Raw genomic sequence first — 14,046 nt, forward strand, 5'->3', positions numbered from 1 at the left:
AGTATTAAGAGTACACATTATAGATATGTAACTGAACAACTCACTGAGGTAACTGCTGAGCTTGACACATTGAAAAAAAAATTTGAAAATGCAGATTTTACTTTTAGAAAATTTGATGTGTCAAGTGAAGTAGTTGCATCCATGATAGAAACTAATTTGCAATTCAAGAATAATCAGTCAAAGGGTTTAGGATATGACAAAGTGCCTCCTCCTTTTAATCATACTTATACAAATATCCCTTTGACAAAAGAGGAAATGGACAGAGAGCCACATATTAAATATGGATTTGTGTTAGGAGGTAGTATTAATGTTGAAAATACTAACGTTTCTACTTCCTATGCAGATCAACCTCTAAGTCATTGCAGGAAAGCTTCTGAAGAGAGTGTGTCTGATAATAAGATTGTTTCAAAGTCTGATGACTTAAATTTATTCGATATATTTGATGATATCTTTGATAATCCTGCCGTGGATGTGCCAGAAAGTGTTGAGTTGAACGATTCTAATGCTTCCACTTCTTGTGCAGGTAAAGTAACGGAAGATGAGAACAAGGAGAAAACTATTGAACAAACCAATGTCTCCTTGAACTCTGAATCTGTTGCTTCGAACTCAGTTGCTTCTGATCAACCTGCTGTTGAGAAGTACAGGCCACCAATTCTAGTAAAACAGCCAGCCTGCTGCAATTGTGCTTGTGGGAACAACAAAAGACAAGGCATGGATACGCCACCAGGGGCAGGAAGAAACAACTCCTACGTGAAGAAGTAAACTTGCTTTCACTGTGGAACACCTGGACACATTGCCAGAAATTGTCCTAACCGTGCATACATTCTCAACTACGCACAAGGATGGCAGAACGCGCCAAGAGGGAGATACTTCAAAAGAAACTTCTCAAGGTCACGTTCAGACAATGGCGATTGGAACGCGCAAAAGGCGAAGAATAAAAATCCCAAAGGGCAAGAAGGGAATGCCGACCCAGAAGTCAATTTCAAAAAATGCTCCAACAAAACCAAAACCGGCTAAGTCAAAGTCATCTCGACAGCAGACCTCAAGTTCAAAATCAAGTGCCGAGGCACCCATCCGCTCAAAAAAGAAATGGGTTAAACCTAACTACAGATGGGTACCAAAGGTTCAATCTCCCAAATCATCTAATGCGTCTAATATTTCTACATCTTCTGCTTGTGATAAACATGACATGTCATGGGAGAGTGTACCTTGCAAAGATGACAAAGGTCGACCCAGTTTCAAAATGGACTGGGTTCCAAAGACCAACTGATCTCGCTCTGTGTCGGAGCAGCTATGGAGGCATATCATCAAACTACGGTTTGTTGGTAGTGGCTGTTCCAGGCACATGATAGGAGGCATCTCTCAACTGTACAACACTCATAACATTGTTTGAGAGTATGTGTCCTTTGCGGGAAAGGAAGAAAGGAAGGGATCACTCATGGGGTTTGTGCTTAATGACATGAAGAATTTTCGGATCTGTTCTGAGATTATGCGTGCTGCTCTCAGACCTTCTGGATGCAAATTCAATCGGTGACTTACGGTTTGAGTTTTCTTCTCTATACTCCTGAGCTTATCTTAAACTGATTCATTTTGAAGACAATTTTTTATTTCCTTATATGTCTTTCTTTAGTAGATTGTTTTGGGAAGTGATATGAAGTATAGTGCTAAAGGGCATTTTATGATGCGTGTAATGCACTAAAGCCGAATTGTCTAGACTCTGTATTCAATGTGCTGGTAGGCACAAAGGAATCAAAAGGACTAGACATTGATTGACCATGAAAGGACTAGACAATATAGACTTAGATAGTTTCATTTGGACTGACCATACGACGCTCGGGTAGATTGAGCAGTGAGATAAACACGGGAACTCACGAGATCCGACCAGTGAGATACGCATCTAGAACTGTGGCTTAACTCTTCCTTGATGTACGGACTTATGTACTTAATTCTGGTTCTAATAGGGCGACTGGGGGGTTCTGATAAAGTAGGTCTGTAGGAAATTATTTTCTTGTTTTCTGTCTGTCAGTCATATGTTGCGTCCTCTGCGTGATTGGAAGAGATCCGACCAGGAATGCAACATATGCAACTCTATTTCTACGCGCCTCCTTATCTATGAAATTCTTTCTTTCTGTTAGTCATATGTTGTCCTCTCTGCGTGATCGGAAGATCCGACCTGGGACACATCATATGCACTCTACTATCTCTCTAAATCCCTATCTATGTTAGTCATATGTTGTTCCCTCTGTGTGATTGGAAGACATCCGACCTGGGATACAACATATGCACTTCCATATCTGACTTCTTTCTTAATGATTGAATACTCACCTAAAGTAAGGAGTTCTTTGTAAGTTCTTGATTACCGGGGTATATCGGGAAGTGGGAAACACGTTCTAGTGCAACTATAATTGAACCATTTAGAGGTTGTCTGTAGATCTTGTTGCTTAATTTAAGTGGACAACAATATCCTTGGTCGTCGTCAGCTAAATGTCCATTTAGGAATATATATCACAATGACTTGTCACCTATAATCTGTCCAAATTGTCAACATCCTTTGTGTTTAAGTGGACCACAATACCGGCGATTAACCAGATCTAGACATGCAGGCGTGTGCTGATAAACGATATTGGATTGCTTAACAACTTTGATTCCAATTTTTTTTTTTTGTTAAATTTGTTCATAGTTTTCCTCTATGCACAAATTTAGGGGGATAATTAAAAATATCAAAAATCAAACAAAAATCAGAAAATTCAAAAATCAAACAAAAATCAGAAAATTCAAAAATCAAAAATAGTGTTTTTTCTATTTTATTTCTTGTTCAGAAAAATCAAAAATCCAAAAATATTTTTTTTTCCGCTTTGTGTGCTAAGTTTTCTTTTAGTTTTGTTTTGTCTTGAAAAGTGAATTCAGTTGTAGATGAGACTCATGGAGACTGAATCAAAAATTTCCAAGCCAAGGCTTCATCCGTGATCATCGAAGAATTCTCATTCGAAGGAGCAAGAAATGAAGTTTATTCTTCCAACATTCAATATTTCAAGCCCAGAAGCAAGGTCAAGCTGTAATTGAAAATTATGTGACAGATTGCATTGAAGCCTCCTCAATCAATTTGCTGCTATCTTGTACCTGCTCAAGTGATCCAGAAGTTTCGTTCTCTATTCTCTCTGAAGATTCTCAAGCTGAAAGCACTATCTTTCAAGAATCTTATCAAGAAGCCTCCTCACCCACCGTGCGTTCAAAGCCAAATTCTAAAGAAAATCCCAACTGCTCGAGATGAAGTCATTTCTTGAAGATTCATATGTTCATCTTGAAGTCGTGAAGAAATTTGAAGATTAATGCTGAAGCGAAGCTCCCGATGAAGATTAACAAGAAAAATCAGCTACTTTTTAGGGGGAGTTTGTTGGGTAAGTTAGAAAAGAAAGCTATAAACCAAGGGGGAGTTTGTTGGGTAAGTTTTATGGATTAGTGTCTAAGTCCATAACTATAATTGGTATGTACTTGACCCGACTCGGCATGGTCCATTTGGGTTGCATGACATCGGAACATTTGGATAGACCGTTTATGAGGAAAAGACATTTTGTGACATATTAATATATTATAAGTTCTAATATATTAATATGAAATCATGTTATTTAATTAGTATTGATCAAGAATTAATTTGGACTTAATTTAGTGATCAAAAAGACACTAATTAAATATATGGGGATTGATTGTGTAAATCATTCATTCTTATATATGTGGGCTTATGATCCAAGATTCCTTTATGTTGGGTTTAACCCATGTGGTGATCCATGGATACTCCATGGAGGTTAAAACCCATGGAGCATAAGGAATGGGTAAAGTCATGAGTTACATGGTGTAACCCTAATAGCCACACTATATAAGAACCCCTTTAGTTCAAGAAATGGGCACTAGTGATACATATTTTGAGGGCTAGCCGATTTGAACATGTATGTCTTCTTCTCATGGTTATTCCAAGAGTTCATGATGTTGTGTGAACCATTTGAGGTGTCACACTTGGGGCACTAGGCTCTCAAGCTTCATGGAGTCAAGCAACAACAACAAGGTATGTATTCTATCTATTTTAGTATCCTAGTATCAATGTTTTGGTATGCTAGTTAGGATAATACCTTGGATAATCATATTTGCATGTATAATAGAGAAAACATAGATCCAAGGTATTTAGGGTTGCATGTACACTTAGGAGTGTTAGAATGCTCAAAACCCATCAGTGGTATCAGAGACTTGGCTTGTTTTCAATTATACTTGATGCAAATTGCTGAAAAATGCTGAAAAAGTCGAATTTCGGGCATTCTTGGCACTGGACTCGCCGAGTCCACTGATGAACTCGCCGAGTCCATGAAGAAAATCATCCTACTCGGCGAGTAGGTTGATACACTCGACGAGTAGGAGCCCCTGACATCATATCTTCGTGTTTTTTGGCTAGAAATAGACTAGGAACATTACCATAAGTTGTTTTTGAACATATAATCCTGTTTTTGATGTGGTAATGTTCATACTAATCCAATTTCAAAGATAATTGTCAATAGATTCATGTTTTGTATTAGTTTAGTGATTAGGCTAATTACATGAAAAAGTTTGATTAAATTATCTTGTTCTTATGAGTTGCTTAGATTAATAGAAAAGTTAATTGATTATGTGTTTTCAATCCATTTTAATCTAAGAGTTGATTCTAAAATGTGTTTTTGTAACTTGTCCTCAAGTTATATTAAAAGTCACATTTAAGTTTCATAAAACTCATAAAAGTTGGTAATGGTTACAAAAATGAAGAGTCTTGTCCTCAAGTTATGGAGGTTCAAGAGTCACTTCATTAAGTAATAAAATGTGTAACCTTAATTAATTCCATAAATTACAAAATAAAGAAAAGTTACATTCTTTTATTAGTTTAAAGTCTTCCATAACTTGTCCTCAAGTTATGGAACTTGAAGAGTTTTTTTTAATTAAAACTACTTTAAACACATAAGTTATGGAATTAATTAGTTTTGAATAGTTTCAAAACTTGCCCTCAAGTTTTGGAATTTGAAAAGTTTTCTCGTATGAATACTTTAATTCCAAGTTAGCCCTTAGAATTTTAAAAGTTAAAATTCAAACCCTTATACTATTATTATAATTTTAATTATATACATATGTATAAGATAAAGTCAATCTTACCGTTAGTAGGCCTCATTCACGAAGCCGGTCTATAAGTGGGGTATAAGGTTACTGCCTATAAAATGGCAGTTTAATGGGTGTCCACTCTCACCCACCGCTTCCTTGACTGGTGGAGGGTCGTTAGCCGAACGGGTAGGAAAGGACTATAATTCTCCCTTCATTAAAAGTATTAACGATAAATACTAAGTAACTAAACACTTGTACATTCCCAATCTTAGTTACTTAGGAAAATGTGAAAAGGTGCTAACCCATGAAATTACACTTTGTACCTTACCAAGTCATTAGTGGAGCGTGTGTGGTTAACCGGCACACTAATAAGGACTAGTAAGAGTGGCAAAGGGTAACTTGACTCTATTATAGATCGGTGGAGCGTGTGTGGTTAACCGGCACATCGATTAGGTGATAAAGTTAAGGGTACCAAGTCAATTTGCATGGTTATTCACACCTTGTTTGTGATCCTCGGCATCCCAGTCACAAACTTGAGAGGGCACAATCGAGATTCAAACATTCCATTGAAAGTTCAATGTATCTCAAAAGATCTAGGAGTTTCAAATCCAATTAAAACTTAATTATATTTCGTTTTTCATGGTGGAAATTGGTAAATCGTCATTTACCTACCTTCAACTATTTTATAACTTGGATTACGGCATCCCTCTTCCAGTTATAAATAGGTTGTTGGGTCCTAGCCTTAATATTTCATATTGGGTGTTATATTAAGGACTTTAAATCAACTCTCTTGAATATCTCCCAAAAGATGATCTTCCCAAATCTCTTGAAACAAGCTTTCCTAAATGAAGATGATGTCCCATGGAAATCATACTACTTTCACCTCCTCCAATTATTCTCTCTAACCCACAAGTTCCTGAAAAGTTTAAGGTCACTCAAGCAAAGGTCTATATGTGATCACATCTTGGAGATGTAGTCATATATTGACAAGCCGGGAGAGTTGGGTGTCAAAGTCTTGAGAAAGTTGGTGACTCAACTATTTTCTAAGTCACATAGTGAGTTCCTTTGGGACTCCTATGAAACAGACTATGACAAGACCCTTAATGATCTTATCTATTTGCTAAGATCAACTTCCTAAAACTTTATGGACATTGACAATGATGACATTGGATATCCAGTAAAGCTCTCTCTTCCCAATGGAAAGGGATCGGCCATAGTCAACTCGGTTGACCAAATGGTAAAGAGAACGGCCAAGTCTGAGATAGTCCCATTATCAAGGGTCTATTGCCAAAGAAAGGGGCATTGGTTGCGAAGCTGCCAAATTTACCTAAGGATATTAAAGTCAATAAGTTTGACTCTACTTCGGGTAAAGTCCACTATCTAACTCTGCTAAGTTTCTATTCTGAGATTCTTGATACATGATGTGACTGGGTCACATGTTGATGTTTTAAGAATCAAAGAAAAAGTGAAGAAACTTAAAGAAAGAATATGCTGAATCTGATGGCATAGATGGATTTCTATCGCATAGTTTGAAGATCGGATTCTTGAGCTACTTCTTAAGAGTTATGATATAATTGCTTAGGAATAAATAACAACAAAGTTTTCATGTGCTTTTGCATTGTAAGGATAGTTTTTCCGCAAAGTTTTAAAATAAAAGAATTTTTTTTTTGATTTTATTTATTTTAAAATATCCTTACAATGGCATTTGTGAAAACTTTTGTTGCTTATAAGATTCCATTAAGAGCAAGAGTGGAAATATGAATTTGATTCTTTCATTTGTGGTAGTGTCTAAATTTACCAAATAAGGAAAGATTCTCATCACCTAAGTTTCAGTTGGATAGAAACTTGGAATCATGCAAGTTGTATAGCATGATGAATAAGAACTTTCAAGCATTGAAAAAATTAAGACTAACTACTTGTTCACATGGATGTGTGAGTCAAGTAAAGGATCGAGTACACATTCTTGTGCACTGATCAAGCCCACCACAAATAATCGTTAAGACTATTCGTCATTATTTACTAAAATTCAGTAAATATGGTTATACTTACAAGCTTAAGTGTAATTCTGAGACATTGGAAAAGGTTTCAATGTATGGCAGAGCGAATAAGAAGAATCAACTTAGGCAGAAAGATAAAAGTTTCTCAAATCTGAAAAGATGGGAGAGTACTTTAGTATCATGTTATATAATCATCTTAATGATTAAGAGACCTTATCACAATTCACCCTCTAAGTGCATTCTGGTAGCTAAGAAGAGGAGCTATGAATTGTTGAAGTGGTTAAATCAAGAAGATGATTTATACTTCGTTCCAAAAACAATTCTTAGAGTTATACTCTAAGATTGTAACTTGAGTGACATGTCTTAAAGAAGGTTTAAAACACTTGTCAAATGTAAGAGTAAAAGTTTTCTACTCTTGTACATTTGAAATTGGTAAGTTGTGATGTTTTGGATAAAACAAAGACCAACTAAGGCCAATTGTGTGAAGTGTTTGTCTTGATTAGAATCCACACTATCTCTTGAATATCTGACAAGAAAGTCTTATATGTCAAGAGGACAATGGGAGTCTTAAAGGTCTTGAAAGTCTCAAGAACTAATCAAGAATAAAACCTGAAGTTCTTCACTAGCACACGACTTGAGGTTTATAACCTATCGTGTCGACATGTCTGTGCCTATTCAAGTTGGCTTTGCATAGGAGTTCTGAGAGTTCTCAATTGGTTGCACAGCTACTTGGAAGCAATGGCAGGCCCTTGAGCTGCCAAATGGCAAGAATTTAAGATTGCACAAGTTTAATCCATATAAGTGTGGATTTGTCAGTAACCTTGTCTTGTGATTATGGTGTTGACAAAATTCATATGGATAGGAACTCATACACCATAAAATCTAAGTGTCATAAGGTTTCTCTCCGATTCATGAAAATGATGGTGAGGAAACACTTTCACTAAGTAGATTTTAGCTAGATAGCAATTGTGATATTTGCATTCTCAAAGTCGTTAGTGGAGCGTGTGTGGTTAACCAGCACACTAACATGGACTTGTGAGAAGTGGTAAAGGTCTAAACAATCGAGACTATGATTACGGCATCCCTTTTCATAGTTCTTAAAATTGTTTAGACACACCTGTGAGCTATCTAAGATAAGGTGTATGATATTGATAAAGTTTTATCAAAGCAATCTAGTATCAGAAATCTGAACTTTGGTAAGAAAGTCAATAAAGTATTGATTTCTAGAAGTCCAGCTGATTTCTGATTACATGTCAAAGCTAGTGGGAGCATGAGTGTTATGCTAATAATCATCATGTTAGTGGGAGCATGATAATTATGATAAAGATTGCAAGTTAGCAATGTTAATTATATAAAACAAAAGTTTCAATTCGTGAGGCTGCAGGGGTTGAAAAAGTTGTTTTGCTATAATTAAGGGAGAGGAAATTATACTTCATTTCAATTCTAAAAGCTTAGATTGAGGTTTTAAGTCGTATTTAGTCAAGGATATATATATATATGAATTTCATGTTGGAATGACTCAACATAAGGAAATTCTATATATGGGTCCATTATTTGCGTTCTAAAATTCGATTATGATTACGGCATCCCTTTTCATAATCTGAATTATGAGAACTTGGCAAATAGAAATGGAAATGTTATAGCAAAAGACTGGTTTAGTCTTTATGTGAGACATCATGACTCGTGTCCCATATGCTTCGGATAGAGGATCGATTACATGTGCTATATTTATCCTTTCTAAAATTTTCCAAATGCCTGGGGCATTAAGAAGGGAAAAGGTCTAGAACTGGATATGACTAAAAGGATTAAGCAATTGTCGAGGACAATCTAAGGTTTGCCAAAGATTGGTTGCTCAAGGACAGTTGGAAGTATAGTGTTAATTCTGGAAGGACCATATTGACATAATCTGTAAGGAGGCAACTCTTGTTCAGAAGTGATAGTCAAAATGGAATATGGAAATGTTTCAAAGTTGGAAATTATTCAATCTGTGTAAGATTAGGAAACTTAATGCAAGAAGGATGTTTCCAAGGAGTTGATCTCCTTGGAATGCTCTGTAATGGTTGTTGTCAAGTCTTTCTGACTCTGTGCATAATCATTACAGGAGGATCAATGCATATAAGTTTAGAATCTAACAGATTTCAGTAAATGGCATGAATTTGGAATTCTTACATTTGCAGTAAGGATTTGGGACTGTGAAAGAGGATCATTGGAGTTATGTTCAATTGATCTAATTCACAAAGTGAAGATCATAGACAAACATAGTATGCATACTTGGTGTATGGCATGACTAGTGTTTAGAAAACATAGTGTACATGCTTGGAGCATGGGACAACTATTGTTTTAAATTCAAGAATAAAGTTGATAGCTGAAACAGTATACAATGAATAATGTGTAATCATATGGTGATAAATAAAAGGTGTTTTATTTATGTTCATAGGTTTTGATACCATATTAGATTCTATTATTATTGTGTTTCATTTTGCATGTTTTGACTTCCAGAATAACTAGGTCGTTCTTCCTGATTGACTAAGTTATTCAAACTATCCACAGTCGGTCATATGTTGGAAGTAGATATGAATCAAGACTGTCATGGGTTGGCTTGTAGAGGTCTAAGATGTTGGACAAGGGGCTACAACACTCATGAGTGCTCATAAGTTCTGAGTATTGGATTCAACCCACGCTCATTGGAATCACTTCATGGATTTTATCACGAGTGATCATGAGACGATAATATCTTATATTCTTCAAACCTAGAGATATGAGTTGTTATTATGAGTTGGTTGTACATTGATTGCACGAAAACGCATTCGGTAACTCGGTGTTATAAAACGTGCCTTTGTGTATGATTCAACAAGTAGTAGAACAAGCCATATGAGTCGAAGTTTATCCATTCATTTTACCTTCGGGATAAAAGCGATATATGTGGGCCCCTCGATGATTTGATGATGACAAATGGAAGTGCTCGGCCGAGCCAGGACTGATTTGATTTGTCCAATTAGTCAGTCGTCATAAATCGGAAATCGGGAAACAACAAATGGACAGAGAGAATGATTATAATCCATGTCTCAGTCCATATGATATCTAGAATGGAGGAATATATGATCCCTTATCTAATGGACAAGTCATTGACAAAGGTCAGAGTTCATCTAGAAGGTTAGAGTTCGACAACGGCTTTTGAGAGCTATGATTGCCAGTTGGTTCCTGAAGTCATACGCAATAATAGTTTTAGACTTATCCAAGTGGGAGACTGTTGGATTAGTGTCTAAGTCCATAACTATAATTGGTATGTACTTGACCCGACTCGGCATGGTCCATTTGGGTTGCATGGCATCGGAACATTTGGATAGACCGTTTATGAGGCAAAGACATTTTGTGACATATTAATATATTATAAGTTCTAATATATTAATATGAAATCATATTATTTAATTAGTATTGATCAAGAATTAATTTGGACTTAATTTAGTGATCAAAAGAGACTAATTAAATATATGGGGATTGATTGTGTAAATCATTCATTCTTATATATGTGGGCTTATGATCCAAGATTCCGTTATGTTGGGTTTAACCCATGTGGTGATCCATGGATACTCCATGGAGGTTAAAACCCATGGAGCATAAGGAATGGGTAAAGTCATGAGTTACATGGTGTAACCCTAATAGCCACACTATATAAGAACCCCTTTAGTTCAAGAAATGGGCACTAGTGATACATATTTTGAGGGCTAGCCGATTTGAACATGTATGTCTTCTTCTCATGGTTATTCCAAGAGTTCATGATGTTGTGTGAACCATTTGAGGTGTCACACTTGGGGCACTAGGCTCTCAAGCTTCATGGAGTCAAGCAACAACAACAAGGTATGTATTCTATCTATTTTAGTATCCTAGTATCAATGTTTTGGTATGCTAGTTAGGATAATACCTTGGGTAATCATATTTGCATGTATAATAGAGAAAACATAGATCCAAGGTATTTAGGGTTGCATGTACACTTAGGAGTGTTAGAATGCTCAAAACCCATCAGAGGAGTGGTAAGAGTTGAGAGGAGCTTACGTATGTGTATTCTAAGGTGTGAGAGAACATAGAGAGAAGAGCTAGTGTGTGAACTATATGTATGGAGCATCATTCTATTCATTGAATACATCATAGATTCATCATCTTCTTCTCCTCCTTCTTCTTATTTTGATCTGGCATCATCCGTTTGATTGGGATTCTGCACCATCAAACGGATCTGATTGATACACAAGCAGATCAGGGACTTACAAGTGGTATCAGAGCTCTTGAAGAAGAAACAATTGTAAGGAGCACTTCCTGATACCAAGTGTAAGGTCCTAGAAACAGGATCTTAACTAGTGATCAAGCAATCTAACAATCAAACAAGATGAGAATTGAGTAAAAGAAGAATGAATCAAAGCTTGCACACGTTTGTATTAAGAAAACGTCTGGTACAACTCTGACTGGCCATAAACACTATGAATCAACTATAAATGACTTCATCTTGAGCAGTTGGGATTTTCTTCAGAATTTGGCTTTGAACGCACGGTGGGTGAGGAGGCTTCTTGAAAAGATTTTTGAAAGATGGCGCTTTCAGCTTGAGAATCTTCAGAGAGAACATCAGAGAGAACTAATTTTTTTTTGGATCACTTCAGCAAGTAAAAGATAGCAACAAATTGATTGAGGAGACTTCAATGCAACTTGACACATAATCTTCAAGTCAGCTTCACCTTGCTTCTGGGGTAGAAAAATTGAATGTTGAAAGAATAGTCTTCATTTCTTGCTCCTTCAAATGAGAATTCTTCGATGATCACGGACGAAGCCTTGGCTCAGAAATTTTCGACACAGACTCCATGAGTTTCATCTACATCTGATTTCACTTTTCAAGACAAAACAAAACTAAAAGAAAACTTAGCACACAATATTTTTGGATTTTTCATGTTTTCTGAGAAAATAAAACAGAAATAAAACTATTTTTGGATTTTTAATTTTTCTGATTTTTGTTTGATTTTTGAATTTTTTTTTGAATTTTTTTTAATTCTCCCCCTAAATTTGTGAATAGAGGAAAACTATGAACAAATTTAACAAAAACAAAAATATTTGGGATCAAAGTTGTCAAGCAATCCAATATCGTTTATCATCACACGTTTGCATGTCTAGATCTGGTCAATCACCGGTATTGTGGTCCACTTAAACACAAAGGATGTTGACAATTTGGACAGATTATAAGTGACAAGTCATTGTGATATATATTCCTAAATGGACATTTAGCTGACGACGACCAAGGATATTGTTGTCCACTTAAATTAAGCAGCAAGATCTACAAAAAACCTATTAAATGGTTCAATTTTAGATGTACTAGAACGTGTTTCCCACTTCCTGATATACCCCGGTAATCAAGAACTTCCAAAGAACTCCTTACTTTAGGTGAGTATTCAATCATTAAGAAAGAAGTCATTCATAGAAGATTCATATGTTCATCTTGATGATGTGAAGATATCGAAGATTAAAGCTGAAGCCAAAGCTCACTATGAAGATTAACAAGAAAAGCCAACTACCTTTTAGGGGGAGCTTGTTGGGTCAATTAGAAAAGAAAGCTAAAAAAAATCAAACAAAAATCAGAAAATTCAAAAATCAAACAAGATGAGAATTGAGTAGAAGAAGAATGAATCAAAGCTTACACACGTTTGTATTAAGAAAACGTCTGGTACAACTCTGACTGGCCGTAAACACTATGAATCAACAGATCGCGAAAAAAACGACGTTTTTCACCATTTTTGCTCCAAAACTCGATCAAAAACTCGTTTTTATGAAAAACACGAAGAACAAACCCCCCTTATTTTGCCAAGATCTATCCAAAAACGCAGGAATCCTTCAAAAATAAGATCAAATAGGCTCCTGATCTGACAAAAATGATTGATACAATCCAAGCTCTGATACCACTTGTAAGTCCCTGATCTGCTTGTATATCAATCAGATCCGTTTGATGGTGCGGAATCCCAATCAAACAGATGATGCCAGATCTAAATAAGAAGAAGGAGGAGAAGAAGATGATGAATTTATGATGTATTCAATGAATAGAATGATGCTCCATACACATAGTTCACACACTAGCTCTTCTCTCTATGTTCTCTCACACCTTTGAATACACACACTTAAGCTCCTCTCGACTATTACCACTCCTCACCCCTAACACCTATATATATATATACTTGGGGAACATGGGCCGTGAACAGGTTCACAGCCGTAAACCTGTTGACGGCCGTAAACACAACCGTAAAAAACGTATACGGCCGTAAACACCAAGCTGTTTACGGTCCAAGACACAAAAATACATTTTCCTACAAAAGAAAAGCATAAACCATAATTTTAGACCCAACAATCTCCCCCTTGGTTTATAGCTTTCTTTTCTAACTGACCCAACAAACTCCCCCTAATTTTCAAAGATCTATCCAAAAACGCAAAAATCCTTCAAAAATAAGATCAAATAAGCTCCAGATCTGACAAAATTGACTGATACAACCAAGCTATGATACCACTTGTAAGTCCCTGATCTGCTTGTGTATCAATCAGATTCGTTTGATGGTAAGGAATCCCAATCAAACGGATGATGCCAGATCAAATAGAAGAAGAAGGAGAAGAAGAATAACTTGAATTTATGATGTATTGAATGAATATGATTGATGCTCCTTACAATAGATTCACACACACTTGTACCTTCTCTCCTTGCTCTCTCTAGAACACCTTAGAATACACACACTTAAGCTCCTTGGCCCTCCCACCCACATGCACTCCTCACCATATATATATGAGACATGGGCCGTGAACAGGTTCACGGCCGTAAACCTGTTCACGGCCGTAAACACAGCCGTAAACTCTTAAAACATTACAGAAGAATACAATTGCCTAGAAAAGCAAAGTATAAACCAAAATTAGACCCAAC

The sequence above is a fragment of the Lactuca virosa genome, chromosome 2, assembly GCF_052849685.1.
Source record: "Lactuca virosa cultivar CGN04683 chromosome 2, Lactuca_virosa_CGN04683_v6, whole genome shotgun sequence".
Lineage (NCBI taxonomy): Eukaryota > Viridiplantae > Streptophyta > Magnoliopsida > Asterales > Asteraceae > Lactuca > Lactuca virosa.